Here is a 22,871-nt window from a genome sequence, read left to right on the forward strand (position 1 = left end):
TAAAGAATATCGGCACTGCAGTCGGAAGGAGGGGCCTGGCCAGTCTTCTCGCTTACGAGGACCTACAATCAACGCTGGACTGATCATCGGCGGGTGGGTGTATGTATGATTTCCTGTAATATTATTGGTGAACTGCTCAAATAGAGGTTGCGGTTTTGAATCTGTCTTAGGGACAGTAAAAGGTTAAAGACAGAACCCGCGTGTCTGGTGTAGTTTCTCATAAGTCTCAAGTCCGAACTCTCTAGCCTGTTGGACGGGGCGAGGGGTAATTCCGCATGTCTTACAGTTCTATGTCCCGCACTTCTACTCTCACCCCTTCCCCTCTCTCCCAGAACCACGATAGGGTTCTCCTTGTCCTCACCTTTCACCCCACCAGCCTCCATATTCAACATATCATTTCCGCCACCTCCAGCGTGATCCCACCACCAAACACATCTTCCCCTCCCCTTTCAGCATTCTGAAGGGACCACTTCCTCCGCAACACCCTGGTCCACTTCTCAATCAGCCCCAACATCCCTTCCCTTTCCCACAGCTCCTTCCTATGCAAGCACAGGAGATACAACACCTGCCCTTTAATCTCCTCCCTTCCCACTGTCCAGGGCCCCAAACATTCCTTCCAGGTGAAACAGCGATTTACTTGTACTTCTTGCAATCTAGTATACTGTATTCGCTGCTCACGATGCGGTCTCCTCTACATTGGGGAGACCAAATGCAGATTGGGCGACCGCTTTGCGGAACACTTCCGTTCAGTCCGTAAGGGTGACCCCGAGCTTCCGGTCGCCTGTCACTTTAATTCTCCGCTCCACTCCCACTCTGACCTCTCCACCCTTGGCCGCTTACACTGCTCCAACGAAGCTCAACGTAAGCAGAAGGAACAGCACCTCATCTTTCGATTAGGCACTTTACAGCCTTCCGGACTCAACATCGAGTTCAACAATTCCAGACCATAACCTCGGTCCCTTTTTTTTCACATGGCAGCTGTTGATGATTCAGCCATTGCCATTTACACCTCATCTAGACTCACATTTTGTTTCTAAACTTGTCCCATTACCATCTCCTTTTGCCTCGCACCATCATCCCTTTTGTCTTTTAATCTCTCCTGCCTTCCACCCTATCACAGACCTTCCCTTTTGTTCTTTCCTCCCCTCTCCCCACTTTCCCTGCCCCTGCTTAAAAACCTGTTCCATCTCCAGCTTTTTCCAGTTCTGACGAAGGGTCATTGACCTGAAACGTTAACTTTGTTTCTCTCGCCACAGATGCTGCCTGACCTGCTGAGTATTTCCAGCATTTTCTGTTTTTATTTCAGATTTCCAGCATCTGCAGTATTTTGCTTTTGGATAGATTTTTGTTAGGCAAGGCTATCTAGCGTTATGGAACCAAGGCAGGTAAATGGAGTTAAGATATAGAGATGAGCCATGATCTGATTGAATGAAACAAGCTCGAAGGGCTGAATGGCCTTCTCCTATTCCTAGGTACCACATTTAAAATACACACCTTCATTACAGTGGTGAGCTGGTGGTATTTGATACTCCCAATATCACACAGCCTTGCGTTCCAAGAGGCCACCTAGCTAGTTGATGGAAACGCCACACTGATACAGTGGAGGAGAGAACTTTTCTGAATTCAGGGTTGAAATGCATTTGCAATACAGCATTACTAAAGAGCCGCTCAGATGTCACGGCCTCGCTATGTTAGATCCTGAATAAAATTGACAGTCTGAAATGGCAGTGGCAATCGTTTTTCAACAGCACATCATTGCTCTTCACCTCCTCACACTTCGAGCAGTAGCGAGATTTAAGGTCAAAAACTGAACGACAGCTTGGAAACCCATTTAAATGTTTTTGTGCTCCTCAAAAGGAAGAGATCCTATTGCTGAAGACATGAGAACATAAGAGTTAGGAGTTGGCCATTCGGCCCCTCGAGCCTGCTCCGCCATTCAGCCCCTCGAGCCTGCTCCGCCATTCAATAAGATCATGACTGATCTTCGACCTCAACTCCAATTTCCCGCCCGATCCCCAGATCCCTTAATTCTTCTAGAGTCCAAAAATCTACCTATCCCAGCCTTGAATATACTCAATGACTGAGCCTCCACAGCCCTTTGGGGCAGAGAATTCCAAAGGTTCACAACCCTCTGAGTGAAGAAATTCCTCCTCATCTTATGCTTAAATGGCCGATCCCTTATCATCATCAACAACAACAAGTATTTATATAGCGCCTTTAATATAGTAAAACGTCCCAAGGCACTTCACAGGAGTATTATAAGAGTATTATCCTGAGACTATGATCCCTAATTCTAGACTCTCCAGCCAGGGGAAACAAGCTCTCCGCATCTAATAGAATCATAGACTGGTTACAGCACGAAAGACGGCCATTCGGCCCGTCGAGCCCATGCCGACTCTCAGCTAACCCCACTCCCCCGCCCTTTCCTGGTAGCCCTGTAATTTTTTTTCCTTCAGCTACTTATCCAACCACTCGCTGAGTAAAAAAGTTTTTTCTTATGTCACCTTTGGTTCTTCTGCCAATCATCTTAAATCTGCGTCCTCTGGTCCTCCACCCTTCCGCCAATGGGAACAGTTTCTCTCTATCTACTCTGTCCGCACCCCCTCTTGATTTTGAACACCTCTAACAAATCTCCTCTCAGCCTTCTCTGCTCTAAGGAGAACCACCCCAGCTTCTCCAGTCTATCCACGTAACTGAAGTCCCTCATCCCTGGAACCATTCTCGTAAATCTTTTCTGTACCCTCTCTAAGGCCTTCACATCCTTCCTAAAATAACATCTACCTTGTCAATTCCCCATAGAATTTGTTTCAATGAGATCACCTCTCATTCTTCTAAACTCCAGAGATTATAGGCCCAATCTACTCAATATAGGGATGAAATACTTCCGCTTTCTGCAGTCATCATCAACATCAAAAAATGTAGGATACGTCTCCCTTGACTTTGTCTCAACCCTGTCCTTTAAACAACACCTAAGAACAGCACATGCTACATGAGCGGACATGGTGCAGGGAGGCTACAAGGTGAAATAAAAAGGATATAGAGGCACCAGAGAGGGTGCACAAAAAGATTTACTAGGACGATACCAGGACTGCGAGGGTATACATATCAGGAAAGGATGAACAGGCTGGGTCTCTTTTCTCTTGAAAAAAGAAGGCTGAGGGGTGACCTAATAGAGGTCTTTAAAATTATGAAAGGTTTTGATAGAGTGGATACAGAGAGAATGTTTCCACTTGTGGGGAAGAGGATAACCAGAGGCCATCAATATAAGATAAAGAAAGAAAAGAAAGATTTACATTTTATATCGTGCCTTTCATGGCCACCAGATGTCCCAAAGCACTTTACAGCCAATGGAGTACTTTTCTGAAGTGTAGTCACTGTTGTAATTTAAGATAGACACCAAGAAATCAAATAGGGAATTCATAAAAAACTTCTTTACCCAGAGAGTAGTGAGAATGTGGAACTTGCTACCACAGGGAGTGGTTGAAGTGAATAGTATAGATACATTTAAGGGGAGGCTAGACAAACATATGAGGGAGAAGGGAATAGAGGGTTATGCTGATAGAGTTAGATGAGGAAAGACGGGAGGAGGCTCGAGTGGAGCATAAACACCGACATGGACTGGTGGGGCAGAATGGCCTGTTTCTGTGCCGTATATCCGATGATACAGAGCAGCGCTATGAGGAAAGGTTAGAAAAACCTGAGCTATTTTACATTGAGAGGAAACCTCTTAGAGGTTTAGCTAGAGGAGTAGAAAAAAGTTAATCCCAAACACTTTCAAGTTAAACCACACCCGCAGGACAAGAGGATACTGATGAAAGGCAAGTTCACGATTGATGTCAGGAAGCAGTGATCAACAACTGGAGTGATTTTCTGGATAAGGACATTCAAGTGGCAATTGGATGCCATGATGGGGAAAATTGATGGTTGCTACGGAGGCATGTGCTAGATGGGACGAATGGCCTCTCTCTTCAGTGTGACTTTTCCATTCCCCACACCAGCCACTGCTCCAGGTGGGACTACTCCAGGTGGGACTGCTCCTGGTGGGACTGCTCCAGGTGGGATGGCTCCAGGTGGGACTGCTCCAGGTGGGACTGCTCTAGGTGGGACTGCTCTAGGTGGGACTGCTCCAGGTGGGACTGCTCCAGGTGGGACTGCTCCAGGTGGGATTGCTCCAGGTGGGTGTGCTCCAGGTGGGTCTGCTCCAGGTGGGACTGCTCTAGGTGGGACAGCTCCAGGTGGGACTGCTCCAGGTCGGACAGCTCCAGGTGGGACTGCTCCAGGTGGGACTGCTCCAGGTGGGACTGCTCCAGGTGGGTCTGCTCCAGGTGGGACAGCTCCAGGTGGGACTGCTCTAGGTGGGACTGCTCTAGGTGGGTCTGCTCCAGGTGGGATTGCTCCAGGTGGGTCTGCTCCAGGTGGGTCTGCTCTAGGTGGGACTGCTCTAGGTGGGACTGCTCCAGGTGGGACTGCTCTAGGTGGGACTGCTCCAGGTGGGACTGCTCCATGGGGGACTGCTCCTGGTGGGTCTGCTCCTGGTGGGACTGCTCCTGGTGGAACTGCTCCAGGTGGGACTGCTCCAGGTGGGTCTGCTCCAGGTGGGACTGCTCCTGGTGGGACTGCTCTAGGTGGGACTGCTCCTGGTGGGACTGCTTTAGGTGGGACTGCTCCAGGCGGTACTGCTCCTGGTGGGACAGCTCTAGGTGGGACTGCTCCTGGTGGGACTGCTCCAGGTGGGACTGCTCCTGGTGGGACGGCTCCAGGTGGGACTGCTCCTGGTGGGACAGCTCTAGGTGGGACTGCTCCTGGTGGGACTGCTCCAGGTGGGACTGCTCCAGGTGGGACTGCTCCTGGTGGGACGGCTCCAGGTGGGACTGCTCCAGGTGGGTTTGCTCTTGGTGGGACTGCTCTTGGTGGAACTTCTCCTGGTGGGACTGCTCCTGGTGGGACGGCTCCAGGTGGGACTGCTCCTGGTGCGACTGCTCCTGGTGGGACTGCTCCAGGTGGGACTGCTCCTGGTGGGTCTGCTCCTGGTGGGACTGCTCCAGGTGGGACTGCTCCTGGTGGGTCTGCTCCAGATGGGTCTGCTCTTGGTGGGACGGCTCCAGGTGGGTCTGCTCCAGGTAGGTCTGCTCTTGGTGGGACTATAAGAACATAAGAAATAAGAAGTAGGCCATTTGGCCCTTCGAGCCTGCTCCGCCATTCAATAAGATCATGGCTGATCTTCTACCTCATCTCCACTTTCCTGCACTATCCCCATATCCCTCGATTCCCTTAATATCCAAAAATCTATCGATCTCTGTCTTGAATATACTCAACAACTGAGCCTCCACAGCCCTCTGGGGTAGAAAATTCCAAAGATTCACCACCTTCTGAGTGAAGAAATTTCGCCTCATCTCAGTCCTAAATGGCCGACCCCTTATTCTGAGACTGTGCCCCCTGGTTCTAGACTCCCCAGCCAGGGGAAACATCTTCCCTGCATCTACCCTGTCAAGCCCTGTAAGAATTTTGTACGTTTCAATGAGATCACCTCTCATTCTCCTAAACTCTAGAGAATATAGGCCTAGCCTACTCAATCTCTCCTCATAGGACAATCCCCCCCATCCCAGGAATCAGTCTGGTGAACCTTCGTTGCACTCCCTCTATGGCAAGTATATCCTTCCTTAGGTAAGGAGACCAAAACTGTGCACAATACTCCAGGTGTAGTCTCACCAGGGCCCTATATAATTGCAGTAAGATGTCTTTACTCTTATACTCTAATCCTCTTGTAATAAAGGCCAACATACCATTTGCTTTCCTAATTGCTTGCTGTACCTGCATATTAACTTTCAGTGATTCCTGTACAAAGATACCTCTGAACGCCCACACTTCCCAATCTCTCACCATTTAAAAAATACTCTACTTTTCTATTTTTCCTACCAAAGTGGATAACTTCACATTTTTCCATATTATATTCCAAATGCCATGTTCTTGCCCATTCACTTAGCCCCTTGTAGATCACCTCTCATTCTTCTAAACTGACTATTTAACATTGGTTCAGGTTCTTTTCATATCGTACCTATCAAGCTCAGTATTATTCCCTCGTTATTCCTTGATAGAGCAAATCGACAAGCATTTTAATAAAGTCATTTCATTAAGTGATTTTTTAAAATAAATAAAGTTTATTGGCACGGCAGACAATATTATATGAAAGTGCAATCGAATCATTTTGTCACATCTGTGCTTCAAAGATAGAGCAGTCTCTGGAAAATATAAACCATATTCTACCCAAGTTCATAAATTTATATTGTGCTGCGATTAATTTTTTTTGAGAGACTTACGAGTTTCAGAAGTAGGAATTGAGACTGGTTGTAAAGAGTTACTTAATGTCTCCCTGTCAGCAGAACCATTGCCAAGGCCCATTTCAGTATTTTATCAATGTATAATCTCTGTAACCTCCTCCATCCCTACAACCCTGAGATCTCTGCGCTTCTACAATTCAGGCCTTTCATGCATCCCCGTTTTAATCTCTCCACCACTGGCGGCCGTGCCTTCAGCTACCTAGACCCTAAGCTCTGGAATTCCCTCCCTAAACCTCTCCGCCTCTCTCCTCATTTAAGATGCTCCTTAACACCTGCTTCTGACCAAGCTTTTGGTCACCTGTCCTCTCATCTCCTTATGCGGCTCGGAGTCCATTTTTTTCTGATAATGTTCCTATGAAGCGCCTTGTCTTACTATGTTAAATGTGCTCTATAAATGCAAGTTGTTGTTGTTTAACCAGAAGGGCACCAACTATGAGGACTATATACTGAAGTGAAGAGATGAAGGGAATGCTTTAATTGCTCCGAGTGTTGACATAATGGCAGACGTTTGGTGCTTTAAGCATTCTCTTCCCCCAAACACCCAATATTTTTCTCTCCCCTCCTGAAGGCAGTGACTTACATTGGGTTACAAGATCCATGCACTTTTGCAGCACTCTGGCACCTTGTCCGAGTGGCCACTCTTCATGTGTGCAATCGTTATTTGAAAGAACTGAAGTAAAGTTAGGAGGTGATTAAAAAGGGGGAAGGGGCAATCCAGATTTTCTTTCTTGGTCATGATGTGGGCATCATTCAAACTGACCAGGACAATGCCAGGTTCGAACCCCAATCTGTGCCAAGTTAGGGGATCCCAATAAAGGCAGCAGTTGGGCAGATTACAGTTGGAGACAAAAAAAATGTTGATGTGGTTCCTGCTCCTCATCACTATGTAGAGATTACTGCAGTTGAGAGACTACGGCTAGAAGTCTGCATGGGTGGACGTCAGGTGAGTAGAGGATTAAGCTTGCAGGTGATGCTGGTTGGCCATTAGGCTAGTGATCCAATTGAGGTATTTAAGATGATTAAAGGGTTTGATAGATAGAAAATATCCCCCATCAGAGGAAATAAGGCATAACCTTATTATTAGAGCCAGGCCGTTTAGGGGTGATATCAGGAAGGACTTTTTCACACAAAGTGTAGTGGAAATCTGGAACTCTCTTCCCCCAAAAAAACTGTTGAGGCTGGGGGTCAATTGAAAATGTCAAAACTGAGACTGATAGATTTTTGTTGGGTAAGGGTGTTAAGGGTTACAAAACCACGGTGGGTGGATGGAGTTAATATGCGGATGAGCCAAGATCTAATTCAATGGCAAAACAGGCTGGAGCAGTAACACCTCTAGGGGAAGAAAGTAACATCCTGGGACAAGGGCTAGGGGGAAATGTTTATGGCTCTTGTTCTACCTGTGAAACTGGTCCATTACTTTGGGTTTTATACATTTAACAATCCAGTTTTAACAAAGTCTTCAGATGATGTCAGCCGTGGCTCAGTGGGCAGCACTCTCGCCTTTGAATCAGAATGGTTGTGGGTTCAAGTCCCACTCCAGAGACTTGGAGTACAAAAAGCAAGCTGACACTCCCAGTGCAGTGCTGAGGGAGTGCTGCACTGTCAGAGGTGCCGTCTTTCAGATGGGACGTTAAACCGAGGCCCCCTCTGCTCTCTCAGGTGGACTTAAATAGATCCCATGGCCACTATTTCAAAGAAGAGCAGGGGAGTTCTCCCCGGTGTCCTGGGCCAATATTTATCCCCCAACCAACATCATTAAAACAGATTATCTGGTCATTATCACATTGCTGTTTGTGGGAGCTTGCTGCCGCGTTTCCTACATTACAACAGTGACTACACTTCAAAAAGTACTTCATTGGCTGTGAAGCGCTCTGAGATAGAGAAAGGCGCTCTAGAAATGCAAGTCTTTCTTATGATAAAGGCTTGAAGAAGTTAAATTTAAGAGCAACCCGTCACTAAGGGGGCAAGATTTAGCATTAAAAAGAAACTAGAATTCGGAAGCATAAAGATTCCGTTATGTGATCATGCTGACAGGTACAGCTGGAGGTAATGACCAGGAAAACCGTGAACCCATGTAATTGGTTAGCTGAGGTCAGTCTACAGCTGCCTTGACAGTGGAGCAATCCGATGTCACATTTACCACTGAACTCTGAAGCTGTGAGCATCTGTTTTTCGTTATTTTTGAGGTTATTTGGTTTCTCAATAATATTTTCAAGTTTTGTTTCACCATATGCGATTCTGTTGGACTGGTAGAATGATACAGCACAGAAGCAGGCCATTCAGCCCACCGTGCCAGTGCCGGCTCTTTGAAAGAACTATCCAATTAATCCCAATACCCCCACCACCACCCCACCCCACCCCACTCTTTCTCCATAGCCCTGCATTCTGCAGCGAGTGTCTCACCTCCTGACTCCCCAAAGCCTTTCCACCATCTACAAGGCACAAGTCAGGAGTGTGATGGAATACTCCCCACATGCCTGGATGAGTGCAGCTCCAGCAACACAAGAAGCTCGACACCATCCAGGATAAAACAGCCCGCTTGATTGGCACCCCATCCGCCACCTTAAACATTTACTCCCTCCACCACCGGCGTACCGTGGCTGCAGTGTGTACCATCTACAAGATGCACTGCAGCAACTCGCCAAGGCTTCTTCAGCAGCACCTCCCAAACCTGCGACCTCTTCCACCTAGAAGGACAAGTGCAGCAGGTGCATGGGAACACCACCACCTCCAAGTTCCCCTCCAAGTCAAACATCATCCTGACTTAGAAATATATCGGCTAATCCTTAATCGTCGCTGGGTCAAAATCCTGGAACTCCCTCCCCAACAGCACTGTGGGAGAACCTTCACCACGCGGACTGCAGCGGTTCAAGAAGGCGGCTCACCACCACCTTCTCGAGGACAATTATCGATGGGCAATAAACGCTGGCCTCGCCAGCGACGCCCACATCCTGTGAACGAATAAATTAGTAAAAAGATACGTAGAAAATTTGGATGGGAACAGGCGCAGGGGTGGGGAGAAGAGCATGTAATTTTTCTCTCGAGTTAAAATATCTTGAAGCAGGCACGGAGTTCTATAATTAGCTAATCAAACGCACAAAATAGAAAGTGGGCCATCTCAGAAGTAGCTTTAATATTGATTGCGCGACAACTCATTTACATTGTAAAAGTACCACATCCATCTGATTAGTTTCCAGGCTGCATTTAAAGCAACTGCATTCAAGGCAAAGCTACACAGAATGGTCTTTTCACGTAGAACATTTTTCCGGAGACAGCTAGCACAAAGCGGACGTTTTTATAGGCCAATCTCGTGCCCTAGTTAATGGTTATTTGCTGCCGTTTACTGTGGGATCTAAATAAAGGATTACTGTGACAACTTGAAAAACTGAATTTCTTCATGAAGGCATTTTTTTGTGCTTCTTATCCATTTGTGCGTGAATGTAAAGCATTATATTTCTCATCTACATACTGCCCCTCATTGACGGCATCTGTAAACACAACGTCCGGTTCCAACACACTCTCCTGACCGGCCTCCCATCTTCCACCCTCCATAAACGTGAACTCATCCAAAACATGGCTGCCCGTGTCCTAACTCGCACCAAGTCCCGTTCACCCATCACCCCTGTGCTCACCGATCTACATTGGCTCCTGGTCCGGCAGTGTCTTGATTTTTAAATTCACATCCTTGTTTTCAAATCCCTCCATGGCCTCACCCCTCCATATCTTCAGCCCCGCAATCGTCCGGGATCTTGCCGTTCCGCCAAGTCTGGCCTCTTGCTGATCCCCGATTTTCATCGCTCAACCAGTGGCGGCCGTGCCTTCAACTCTTGAAGCCTGAAGCCTCTCTCTCCTCCTTTTAAGGTGCTCCAAAAACCTACCTCTTTTCCAAGTTTTTGGCCACCTGAAAGGATTCACAAATTTCATGTCTCCCCCGAAGATTTACTTTTGGTTTATTAAAGAAACCTTGGTTGGACTGAGTTTGGAATCCAGGGCTCAACAAGATGGCCGCGGTCAGCCTGATGGCCAAGGCCTGTAAGTTTCAGTTTGGACTGACAAACTTGTATTCCGATGACTGTGAGAAGGAACATTCCAGAAACTCGAATGCAGACAGACCTTCTGCATTTATGCATGAGAAGCAAACCCAGTGGCATTCAGGCCTCTGATTAAAACCCATCAAGATTGTTTGCACAAACAATCAAGAGCAGGCAAGGCCTATTCAATATGTAATGGGACAAGCTTAGCTGCATTCAGACCTTCGTTAGAGAACATCGACACTGTTTACAAACGATCAACGGGGCATTCAGACTGGAATGGCCCCATCACGAAACCAGTTGGACAAAGGGGAACACTGATGAGACGTTTAAAACTGATTAACCGGCCATCCAGGTCGATGGGCCCAGATCGGTACCCTTTGTATGAGTTTAACACGTCCAGATCAGACAAAAGAAATGAGCTGATCTGGCAGGAGATAAGGGCTACCGGGAAGGGTATAACTAGTCCCTCGGGAAGCCATCGCTCTCTCTCTCTCTCTCTCCCGCCTTGCCTCCGGTGCCCTGCTGTACCATCAATCCAGCGAGAGGATCATCGACGAAGAGCCCGTCCAGGGAAGTAGGATACCCGCAGTTATGTTTGAATTACTGGGTATCTCTGCTTTGGGGCGGTGAAAACCTAAAACATCAGCAGGCAACAGGGCACGGAGCAGGCATTTCAACATCCTAGACTGGTGAGCATCAATTTTCTGGCCCATCACAAGACAATCTAGATAGGTGTAAAGGGTGGAGTTAAGGGGAATTGCTAAAGTGTCATTTTAGTCATTTTCCCTCGATGTGTCCGTTTCTCCTCCCCCGTTAAGTGTAATTGTGCTGCATCCATAGTGATTTTCTCTGTATAGTAATTGTTTCTCTATTTTAATAAACATTGGTTTTCTTTGCACCGAACCACTGGTTTCGTTTGTCTATATCGCTACTCGTAAATAAGTCCGGTGGTCAGAACCAAAGGGGAAGCGATTCGAACCGCACGGGGCTGGAGCAGCTCAGATACGACTGACTGGCCAGACACAAAACCCCAAACCAAAACCCCCTACACACCTGCCCTTGTGGCTCAGGGTTACATTTTGTTAACGCTCCTGTGACGCTCCTTAGGATGTCTTACTAGTTAAAGGTGCTATATAAATGCAAGTTGATGTTGCATATATTGCTGGAGCTTGTTGGATGCAGATCTCCCCTCTGCCCGGATATTTCCTCCTCGGGCCCTAATTAAAAATACTGGGCAGTTTAGGAACTGAAATCTGTTTCTCTTTGTGTTACCCCCACTTGGCGGGGGGGCAGGGAGCAGGGGGAAGGAGAGTGCTGCTGCAGCCCTTAAAACACTGCAGCTGATTAAAGGGGGAATGGTGACTTTTTGAAGAAGGACAGAAGCCACAACTGAAAGACGACAACCTTGAGGTTGGGTCAGCAGCTGGAAGGCCTTCCGGATTCACCACCATGGGCTACAGTGATGCAGTGGTTATATTACTGGGTTAATAATCCATAGACCCGGACAAATAACCCATGAATTCAGATCCCACCCTGGCAGTTTGATCATTTGAATCCAATTTAACAAATCTGGAAATAAAAAGCTGCTATCAGTAAAAGTGACCATGAAGCTGTCAGATTGTTGTAAAAAAACAACTACAGGAAACTCTTTTTTTAATCCGGCACCGATGGGACCGGCGTGGTGCCAGTTGATCAAAAAGTCCGGATTACAGAGAGGTATACTTACCAAGGTACGAGAGCCCCGTACACGGCCACAGATCCAGGAACCCCGGTTACACGACCATTAATATACAGTAAAACTTACCTGAACCTACTCCTGAATTGTGCCGCTTAAAAGAGAGTTTCCTGTAGTTCACTATTGTCCTGTAGGGAAGGAATCCTGCCAGATTTCCACTACTCAGCATTCACAAGTACTTCTCGATCTCACTCTTAAACGGCCGGGCTCTGATTTTAAGATTGTAGCCTTTTGTTCTGGATTCCCCAGCCAGAGGAAATAGTTTCTCTCTCTCTCTCTCTCTCTCTCTACCCTATCGAATCCCTTAATCATTCTAAAGACCTCAATTAGATTACTCAGGGGAATACAAGCCTAGTTTATGCATCCTGTCCTCATATTTTCTTAATTGGTGTGTATCTCGGGTTGCTGATTCTTAGGGCAGGATTTTCGTTGGGCCATGGAGGCAGGATTGGAGGCGTGTGGGGGGGTTAAAATCGTGAAATCGGCGGGCACGAACCTATCCCGCCTCCATGCCAATTTCAAAGGAGGAGGGTACCCGACACGCACTGGGACCCGCCTCCCCGAGGCGGGAAGGGGATTAGTGCCAATTAACTGCCTGTTAACAGGTAGTTAACAGGCAGTTTTTAGCCTAATCCCTATTTTTATCCCTAACGTGTGGGATTCCCGACAGCTCCAAACCACGCCAAGTTAGCGAGGCGGACCGTCGGGCTGAAGGGCTTGGAGGGTTTGAGATGTCCGGTGTTCAGGTGAGTGATGGGTGCATGAGTGCAGAGGTAAGTGTGTTTGGTGTGTGTAAAGTGTTTAAAGAAGTTTTACTTACATATAGTTACCTTTACAGCCTTCCTTCCTTCAGGTCTCGGGAGTCCCTCATCTCACCGGCACAGAAAACAGAATGGCCGCGAGCTGTCAAAAGTTGCAGCATTCAGCTTTCTGTTCTGGAGAGATTTCTAAATCAGCCTGAGAGGAAGGAATTAACTTGGAGTACAGATTGTGTTTGACAGCTGTTTGAAGCTTTTGACAGATGAAATGTCAATCTGTGACGTCACCTGTTGCCGGGTGGCCCTTAATTGGCCTGCTGAGCCCACTGGGTGGGCTCAACAAGGTCAATCAAGTGAAAATCGCGTGGGTTGGCCACAACTCGATGGAGGCGGGACTACAACCCCGAAAGTTGTAGCCCCGCCTCCTACACGCCTCCTCAATCAAAATCCAGTCCTTAGTGTTTTGGTGGAGGGTGTAATCCACCAATAGGCAACACCACTAAGGAAAGCACTGGCTTCGAATGAGAGAAACATCAAGTGAGAAATAGGAGAGCAAATAGAACCGAGTTGACTAAACTTTGTTGGCCGGATTGCCAAGGTCAAGGGTCAGGAATGGGTTCCCAGATTATAGTCTGACCAGCCCTGCCTTAGAGGATGTATCTCCTAGCCAAAAGGACCTGCTAACACAGAAACAGTAAAACAAAGGTCATCAAGTGTCAGCTGTGGCTCAGTCTCGCCTCTGAGTCAGAAGGTTGTGGGTTCAAGTCCCACCTCAGAGACTTGAGCACAACCATCCAGGCTGACACTCCCAGTGCAGTGCTGAGGGAGTGCTGCACTGTCGGAGGTGCCGTCTTTTGGATGAGACATTAAACCGGGGCCCCGTCTGCTCGTTCAGGTGGATGTAAAAGATCCCGTGGCACTATTTCGAAGAAGAGCAGGGGAGTTATCCCCGGTGTCCTGGCCAATATTTATCCCTCAATCAACATCACTAAAAAACAGATTATCTAGTCATTATCACATTGCTGTTTGTGGGAGCTTGCTGTGTGCAAATTGGCTACCGCGTTTCCTACATTACAACAGTGACTACACTTCAAAAAATACTTCATTGGCTGTAAAGCACTTTGGGATGTCGTGAGGTTGTGAAAGGTGCTATCGAAATGCAAGTTGTTCTTTTTCTTTCTAAAATCGTTAGTGCCCAAAATCGGGCGTGATTCCGGCGCCGCGCGCCGATGGTGCACTGGAACGGGGAGAGGCTCGGGTACCGTCCTAAACCGGTCGTCGGACCTCAGTGATAATTCAGGCGAGCTGCGGGTATCAATCAGGAGCCCGGATGTAGCTTGCCTGTCGGGGGCCTTAACAATTGTACCCCGCGCCGAGGCCCGCAGTCCGGGCCTGGGGGGTGGGGGAGATGGGGGGATTGGCCGGAGGCGATCGGGAGGGAATGTGAGGGCGGGCTGGTAGCTGCCTGCAGTTGTTTTGTGCAGCACTCCTGCTCCTTCTGAATCCAAGTACAGTCCTGTAGGTTCGGGGGCTTTTAATTGAGCAGCCTCCAGCAGTCCCTTTAAGTACCCAGCGGTTAGGTTGCTCGGGAATCTGTAAACTTCAATATGTAAACCGTCAGGTGAATGACTTAAAACATATAAGCGGATTTGAAAACCCAACTGAAATAGCCGGTGAGAATTAAACTTAAACCAGAAATTTGTCAAGCACACGCACCTCCTCCCAAAATAAAGGAGAGAACACAAATACACAGCACAATTTCATTCGCAAATATCAAGTACAGCTTTTCACTTCAGGATAATGACAGTCAGAGCTTGCGCAGCGCAAAGTCCGACTAGGGCACACAATTCTAGTAAGCTGGGTGTGAGATGGGTGCAGGACCCTCATTATAATATCGGAATGAGCTCTGCGCTCATTTGAGGCAGCTGCCAAATAAAAAATGTTTTCAAAGCCCTAAGCAGGAGAGAAGGGAAATGGAACCGACTCAGTTTAAAACAAAAGGAGAGAGATTTCAAAGGTGAACAACAAAATAAGTCCAGAAAACGTGCCAGCGTCTCCAAATGCCCGCTTCCCTCAGCGGTGTCACGTGGCAGGCCAGCCAGCAAAGTAAAACCAGAATCAGCGTGAGCGCAACCAATGGCTTCGAAGGTTTCGCTGTGACCTGAAAAAGTTTGGGCATCTCGCACAGGACAGAATTACAGAATCGCAGTGCACCGAGCAATCCGCCCGCAAGATTAAAAACATGACAATTGTGACTGTTTTCACATCCCCATCCACCAGCTTAAACATTCACTCCCTTCACCACCGGTGCACCGCGGCTGCAGTGTGTACCATCTACAAGATGCACTGCAACAACTCGCCAAGGCTTCTTCGGCAGCACCTCCCAAATCCGTGACCTCTACCACCTAGAAGGACAAGGGCAGCAGGCGCATGGGGACACCACCACCTCCAACTTACCCTCCAAGTCACACACCATCCTGACTTGGAAATATATCGGTCGTTCCTTCATCATCGCTGGGTCAAAATCCTGGAACTCCCTCCCTAACAGCACTGTGGGAGCACCTTCACCACACGGACTGCAGCGGTTCAAGAAGGCGGCTCATCACCACCTTTTCAAGGGCAATCAGGAATGGGCAATAAATGCTGGCCTCGCCAGCTATGCCGATATCCTGTGAATGAATTTTAAAAAACGCTTGCAGGTATAATCCTGTGTTAAAAAGTAGCTGAAGGCTAAGAAGGAGTTTTGGGATTTCAGATGAATTCAGTCAGTAGGTTGTTCATATACAGCTGGTGACAATGCAATACGGATCATGCATTTGGGTGATTCAATTTGCATATTCAATCAGGTGCTCGATCAGAAATCTAGTTGAGTTTGTGGTTGTTCTCCTTAGATTAGAGAAGGTTGAGAGGAGATTTGATAGAGCTGTTCAAAATCATGTGGGGTCTAGACAGAGTAGATAGAGAGAAACTGTTCCCTTTAGCAGAAGGGTCAAGAACCAGAGGACATAGATTTAAGGTGATTGGCAGAAGAACCAAAGGCGACATGAGGGAAAACATTTTTACGCAGCGAGTGGTTAGGATCTGGAATGCACTGCCTGAGAGGGTGATGGAGGCAGATTCAATCGTGGCTTTCAAAAGGGAATTGGATAAGTACCTGAAGGGAAAAAATTGCAGGGCTACGGGGAAAGGGCGGGGGTGTGGGACTAGCTGAAGTGCTCTTGCAGAGAGCCGGCACAGGCTCGACGGGCTGAATGGCCTCCCTCCCTGCTGTAACCATTCTATTCTAATTACTTCCTTGAAGTTCGGTCACTGTTGATATGTGAGCAAATACAGCAGCCATTTCGCAAGTAGCAAGATCCCGCAAACAGAAAATGAATGGATGGCCAGTCAATTGGTCTTTGGCAGTGCTGGCTGAGAGACGAATATTGGCCAGGACACTGGGGTGAACTCACCTGCCCTTCTTCGAATAGTGCCAGGGGATCTTTCTCCACCCGCTTGAAAGAGGCAGACTAGACTTTGGTTGAACGTCTCATCCAAAGGATGGTACGTGACAATGGAGCACTCCCTCTTACTGCACTCAAGTATTGGCTTAGGGTGTGTGCTCAGGTCCTGGAGTCGGGCTCTAAACCACAACCTTTAGTTTCAGAGGCAAACATAGAAACATAGAAGATAGGGGCAGGAGTAGGCCATTCGGCCCTTCGAGCCTGCTCCGCCATTCAACGAGATCATGGCTGATCATCCAAACCCTAGCACCCGGTCCCTACACCGACAGCCATCCCACCCAAGCCCTATCCCCGTAACCCCGCGTATTTAATCCCCCCTAACACTAAGGGCCAATTTTTTATCATGGCCAATCAACCTAACCCGCAAATCTTTGGACTGTGGGAGGAAACCGGAGCACCCGAAGGAAACCCATGCAAACACGGGGAGAATGTGCAAACTCCACACAGATAGTCACCCGAGGCCGGATTTGAACCCGGGTCCCTGGCGCTGTGAGGCAACAGTGCTAACCACTATGCCACCGTGCTACCAACCGAGCCAAGCTGACACTGACGTAATAAAACTCACTACACACTTGGTTTGAGTATAAAGCAAGGCTTTAATCAACTTGTTTCAGAACATGGAGGTCTAGTTGTACTTCACTAGTTGCTGTCTCACAAAATGTCCCTGGGCAAGCTGGGCCCACGCCCGAGTATTTATACTCCTTGGACGGCGCCACCAGCTGGCCGTCCAGCGTTATTTCATGAGTAGTTTCTTTATGATGATGAGATTTATAACAGACACCACACAAAACAAAGGCTTGCAAGCCCGTGTCCTGTGGACATTTGCTTTACAATACCTTTATTTTAGGAAAACAGTCACCTGACATTCCTAAAACCATCTTGTGATGCAAAAGTAGGGTACAAGGACAGGGTTAGAAAAAGGGGGGCTGGAGACACAAGAAACAGGGAACTTAAGTGTTCGAAGCACTTTGGAAAGGAAGACTTGCATTTCTACAGCGCCTTTCACAACCTCAGGACGTCCCAAAGCGCTTTACAGCCAATGAAATACTTTTGAAGTGGGATTACAGTTGTAATGTAGGAAACGGGGCAGCCAATTTGTGCACAGCAAGCTCCCACAAAGAGCAATGTGATAATGACCAGATAATCTGTTTTTTTTTGTTACGTCGATTGAGGGATAAATATTGACCAGGACACCGAGGAAAACTCCCTCTGCTCTTCTTCAAAATAGTGCCATGGGATCTTTTACGTCCACTGAGAGAGCAGAAAGGGCCTCGGCTTAACGTCTCATCTGAAAGACGGCACCTCCGACAGTGCAGCGCTCCCTCAGTACTGCCCTGGGAGTGTCAGCCTAGATTTTTGTGCTCAAGTCTCTGGAGTGGGACTGTGAACCCACAACCTTCTGAATCAGACATGAGAGTGCTGCCCACTGAGCCAGGGCTGACACTAGCCACAAAGAGTATTTGGATGGCTCAGACGTACAGACAACCACTTATGTCGAGGCTTAACCAATTTCTTTTATTAAATAATAAAGGGGAAGGGGATCATAATCCAGGATATCACCAAGATCAGAAAGAGTTTAGGAGAGTAGACAGGATGATTCAAGACATAGCGATTATGTATTAACGAACTGGGATTTAGAAAGACAGTGGGAGAGAAAGAACGAGTTAGAGTGAAAGATGGAGTTGGAGTACATCTTGCTTTCAACACAGGAATGAGGAAATAATTTTTAGGATGGCATACTTGAAGCTTTCAGAAGGAAAAGACAGGGTCGATGACTATAGAAGCAAAGTAGACACAAGATGAAGACAGAGTACATGAAGGCTGAGGGTGAGAGAAGGAGCATCTGCCTGACAAGTTTTTTTTCTTTTGTATTCTGTCAAAGAACACAAAATAGACCCTTTAAAAAAAAAACGTCTTTTGGCCAATCTGGTTTATCTGGTGACGTTTGATGACTGGGGGATTGGTGGGTTGGGTGGGGGAGTGGGCAGGGGTAGTATTGAACCTGACCGTGTGAGAGATTAAAAAGGATGCCAAGTCAAGGATAATCCTCTGTAACTGATTTTAAAACAGCTCTTGGTGGCAACAGTAGTTCTTTGAAAAGGGCACAACGTTCCCAATCCACATCTCTACAAGTGTTACACTCCATCACACAGAATATGGGTTTCAAAGGCGATGTATTATTCATGCACATCACCAACATTGTGCCTTGCAATTAGCTCAGTTTCCAGCTCGCTCACTTAGCAATGGGGTCAGAAATTTTTTGCCACAAAGTTGAGAGAACGGTTCTCCGCAAGAGTCAGTCTCCACTTGACAGGCAATGTCTGTGGAATGCAGAGCTTCATCCCGGTTTCCATTGCCGAACAGCCATAGAAATACAGCGTCAATGTGATGAGCACCACCTAAAACCCCCAGGTTACACTATCACACTAGTCCTTCAAACTAATTCATTGGCTGTGACGTATTTTGGGTTGTCCTGAGGACATGAAAGGGAGAGAGATAGAGAATGGGGGAGAGAGAGAGAGCGAGAATGGGGGAGAGAGAAAATGGGGGAGAGAGAGAGAGTGAGAGAATGGGGGAGAGAGAGAATGGGGGGGAGGAGAGAGAGAGAATGGGGGAGAGAGAGAGAGAGAGAATGGGGGAGAGAGAGAGAGAGAATGGGGGAGAGAGAGAATGGGGGGAGGGAGAGAGAGAATGGGGGAGAGAGAGAGAATGGGGGAGAGGGGGAGAGAGAGAGAGAATGGGGGAGAGGGGGAGAGAGAGAGAGGGGGAGAATGGGAGAGAGAGAGAGAATGGGGGAGAGAGAGAGAGAATGGGGGCGATAGAGAGAGAGAGAAAATAGGGGAGAGAATGGGGAGAGAGAAAGAGAGAGAGAATGGGAGAGAGAGAGAATGGGAGAGCGAGAGAGAATGGGGAGAGAGAGAGAGAATGGGGGAGAGAGAGAGAATGGGGGGAGAGAGAGAGAATGGAGGAGAGAGAGAGAATGGAGGAGAGAGAGAGAATGGGAGAGAGAGAGAATGGGAGAGAGAGAGAGAGAGAATGGGGGGAGAGAGAGAGAATGGGGAGAGAGAGAGAATGAGAGAGAGAGAATGGGAGAGATAGAGAATGGGAGAGAGATAGAGAGAATGGGAGAGAGAGAGAGAGAGATAGAAGAATGAGGGAGAGAGAGAGAGAGAATGGGAGAGAGAGAGAATGGGAGAGAGAGATAGAGAGAATGGGAGAGAGAGAGAGAGAGAGAGAATGGGAGAGAGAGAGAGATAGAGAGAATGGGAGAGAGAGAGAGATAGAATGGGAGAGAGAGAGAGAGAATGGGAGGGAGAGAGAGAATGGGAGAGAGAGAGAGATAGAGAGAATGGGAGAGAGAGAGAGATAGAGAGAATGGGAGAGAGAGAGAGATAGAGAGAATGGGAGAGAGAGAGAGATAGAATGGGAGAGAGAGAGAGAGAATGGGAGGGAGAGAGAGAATGGGAGAGAGAGAGAGAGAGAAAGAATGGGAGGGAGAGAGAGAATGGGAGAGAGAGAGAGAGAGAGAGAATGGGCGAAAGAGAGAGAGAATGGGGGAGGGAGAGAGAGAGCGATAGAGACCAGGTAGGTCCCAGAGCAGAGTCGGACCTGTGTGGGAAGCAGAGGCGGCGGCGGAGCGGCTATAAAAGCGACCCTGAGGACCAGGTAGGCCCCACCAATCTCCAATTCCAGAGCTCTGAGAGTGGGAGAGAGGTAAAAAGTAGTTGAAGTGTGACGTCACCAGAAAGCAGGTAAGTGATTGGTTGGTGAGTATTTTCTCTCTTTCTCTTTTTTTACAAGTTAAATTCTGCGGTTTATATTTTCTAGGGCCTCTGTGGTGTAGTGGGGACAGTTGGTAAATAAGCGCCCTAGAGTAGATCTTTAATTGGTGGTATTGATTTAATTAAATTAATTAAAGGTAAGTCATGTCAGGACAGCCCAGCCCCGTGTTATGCTCCTCTTGCTCTATGTGGGAATTCAGGGACGCTGCCCCTGACGACCATGTGTGCCAGAAATGCATCCAGCTGCAGCTACTAGCAGACCGTATTGAGGTGCTGGAGCTGCGGATGCATGAGTTTTGGAGCATTCGCGATGCTGAGAGGGTCGTGGATTACACGTTTAGTGAGTTGGTCACACCGCAGGTTAGGGCTACACAGGCAGAAGGGAAATGGGTGACCATCAGGCAGAGCAGTAGAGGCAGGCAGGTACTGCAGGGGACCCCTGTGGCCATCCCCCTTTCAAACAGGTATACCGATTTGGATACTGTTGAGGGGGATGACTTACCAGGGGGAGGCAGCAGCAGCCAACTTCCTGGCACCAGGGGTGCTTCTGCTGCTCAGGAAGGGAGGAAAAAGAGTGGGAGAGCAATAGTGGTAGGGCATTCTATCGTAAGGGGAACAGATAGGCATTTCTGTGGCTGTAGACGTGACTCCAGGATGGTTTGTTGCCTCCCTGGTGCCAGGGTCAAGGATGTCACTGAATGGCTGCAGGGCATTCTGAAGGGGGAGGGTGAACAGTCAGAGGTCGTGGTTCACATTGGGACCAATGACATGGGTAGGAAGAGGGATGAGGTCCTGCAGCAAGAATTTAGGGAGCTAGGTAGCAGATTAAAGAGCAGGACCTCAAAGGTTGTAATCTCTGGATTACTCCTGGTGCCACGTGCTAGTGAGTATAGGAATAGGAGGATAGAGCAGATGAATGCATGGCTAAAGAGTTGGTGCAGGAGGGAGGGCATTAGTTTCCTGGATCACTGGGCCTGCTTCTGGGGAAGGTGGGACTTGCACAAGTCGGACGGGTTGCACCTGAACCAGAACGGGACAAATATCCTTGCGGGGAGGTTTGCTAGCACTGTTCGGGGGGGTTTAAACTAAAATGGCAGGGGGTTGGGAACCTGAGCAGGGAGACAGAGGAAAGGGAAACAGGGATAAAAGCAAAAGATAGGAAGGAGAAAAACAAAAGTGGCAGTCAGACAAATCAACAGTTTAAATCAAACGTGGCCACAGTAAATAATAATTCTAATAGGTCTAAGAGCATTAAAAAAACAAGCCTGAAGGCTTTGTGTCTTAATGCGAGGAGCATTTGTAATAAGGTGGACGAATTGGCTGCGCAAATAGAGTTAAACGAATATGATTTGGTTGGGATTACGGAAACGTGGCTCAAGGATGGCCAGGACTGGGAACTCAACATCCAGGGGTATTCGATATTCAGGAAAGATAGGCAAAAAGGAAAGGGAGGTGGGGTAGCATTACTGGTTAAAGAAGGGATTAATACAATTGTAATGAAGGATATTAGCTCTGATGATGTGGAATCTGTATGGGTAGAATTGAGAAATACTAAGGGCAAAAAAACATTAGTGGGAATGGTATATAGACCTCCAAACAGTAAGGCGGAGGTTGGGGATGGCATTAAAAGGGAAATTAAAGAAGCGTGCAATAAGGGCACAGCAGTCATCATGGGTGACTTTAATCTACATATAGATTGGGCCAACCAAATGAGTAACAATACTGTGGAGGAGGAATTCCTGGAGTGTTTACGGGATGGTTTCCTGGACCAATATGTCGAGGAACCAACCAGAGATCAGGCCATCTTAGACTGGGTATTATGTAACGAGAAAGGATTAATTAGCAATCTTGTTGTACGAGGCCCCTTGGGTCGGAGTGATCATAATATGATCGAATTCTTCATTAAGATGGAGAATAAAGTAGTTGACTCAGAGACTAGGGTCCTCAATTTAAATAAAGGAAACTACTATGGTCTGAGGAGCAAGTTGGGTAGGATTGATTGGGGAATGGCACTCAAAGAGTTGACGGTGGATAGGCAATGGCAAACATTCAAAGACCGAATGGATGAGCTACAGAATTTGTTCATCCCAGTTTGGCATAAAAATAAAACAAAAAAGGTGACTCAACCGTGGCTAACAAGGGAAATTAGGGATAGCATAAGATCCAAGGAGAGGACATATAAATTAGCCAGAAAAAGCAATCATCCTGAGGATTGGGAGCAGTTTAGGATTCAACAAAGGAGGACAAAGGGATTAATTAAGAAAGGGAAAATAGAATATGAGAGTAAGCTATCAGGGAACATAAAAACTGACTGTAAAAGCTTTTATAGATATGTGAAGAGAAAAAGATTGGTGAAGTCAAGCGTAGGTCCCTTGCAGTCAGATTCAGGGGAATTTATAATGGGAAACAGAGAAATGGCTGACCAATTAAATACATACTTTGGTTCTGTCTTATCAAAGGAGGACACAAATAACCTCCCAGAGATGCCAGGGAACATAGGGTCTGATGAAAGGGTGGAACTGAAAGAAATCAGTATCTGTAGGGAAATGGTGTTAGGAAAATTGATGGGACTGAAGGCCGATAAATCCCCAGGGCCTGATAATCTACATCCCAGGGTACTTAAGGAAGTGGCCCTAGAAATAGTAGATGCATTGCTGGTCATCTTCCAGAACTCGATAGACTCTGGAACAGTACCCATGGATTGGAGGGTAGCTAATGTTA

The sequence above is a fragment of the Somniosus microcephalus genome, chromosome 18 (assembly GCF_052327205.1).
Source record: "Somniosus microcephalus isolate GS21.2 chromosome 18, FLI_Smic_1.0, whole genome shotgun sequence".
Taxonomy (NCBI): domain Eukaryota; kingdom Metazoa; phylum Chordata; class Chondrichthyes; order Squaliformes; family Somniosidae; genus Somniosus; species Somniosus microcephalus.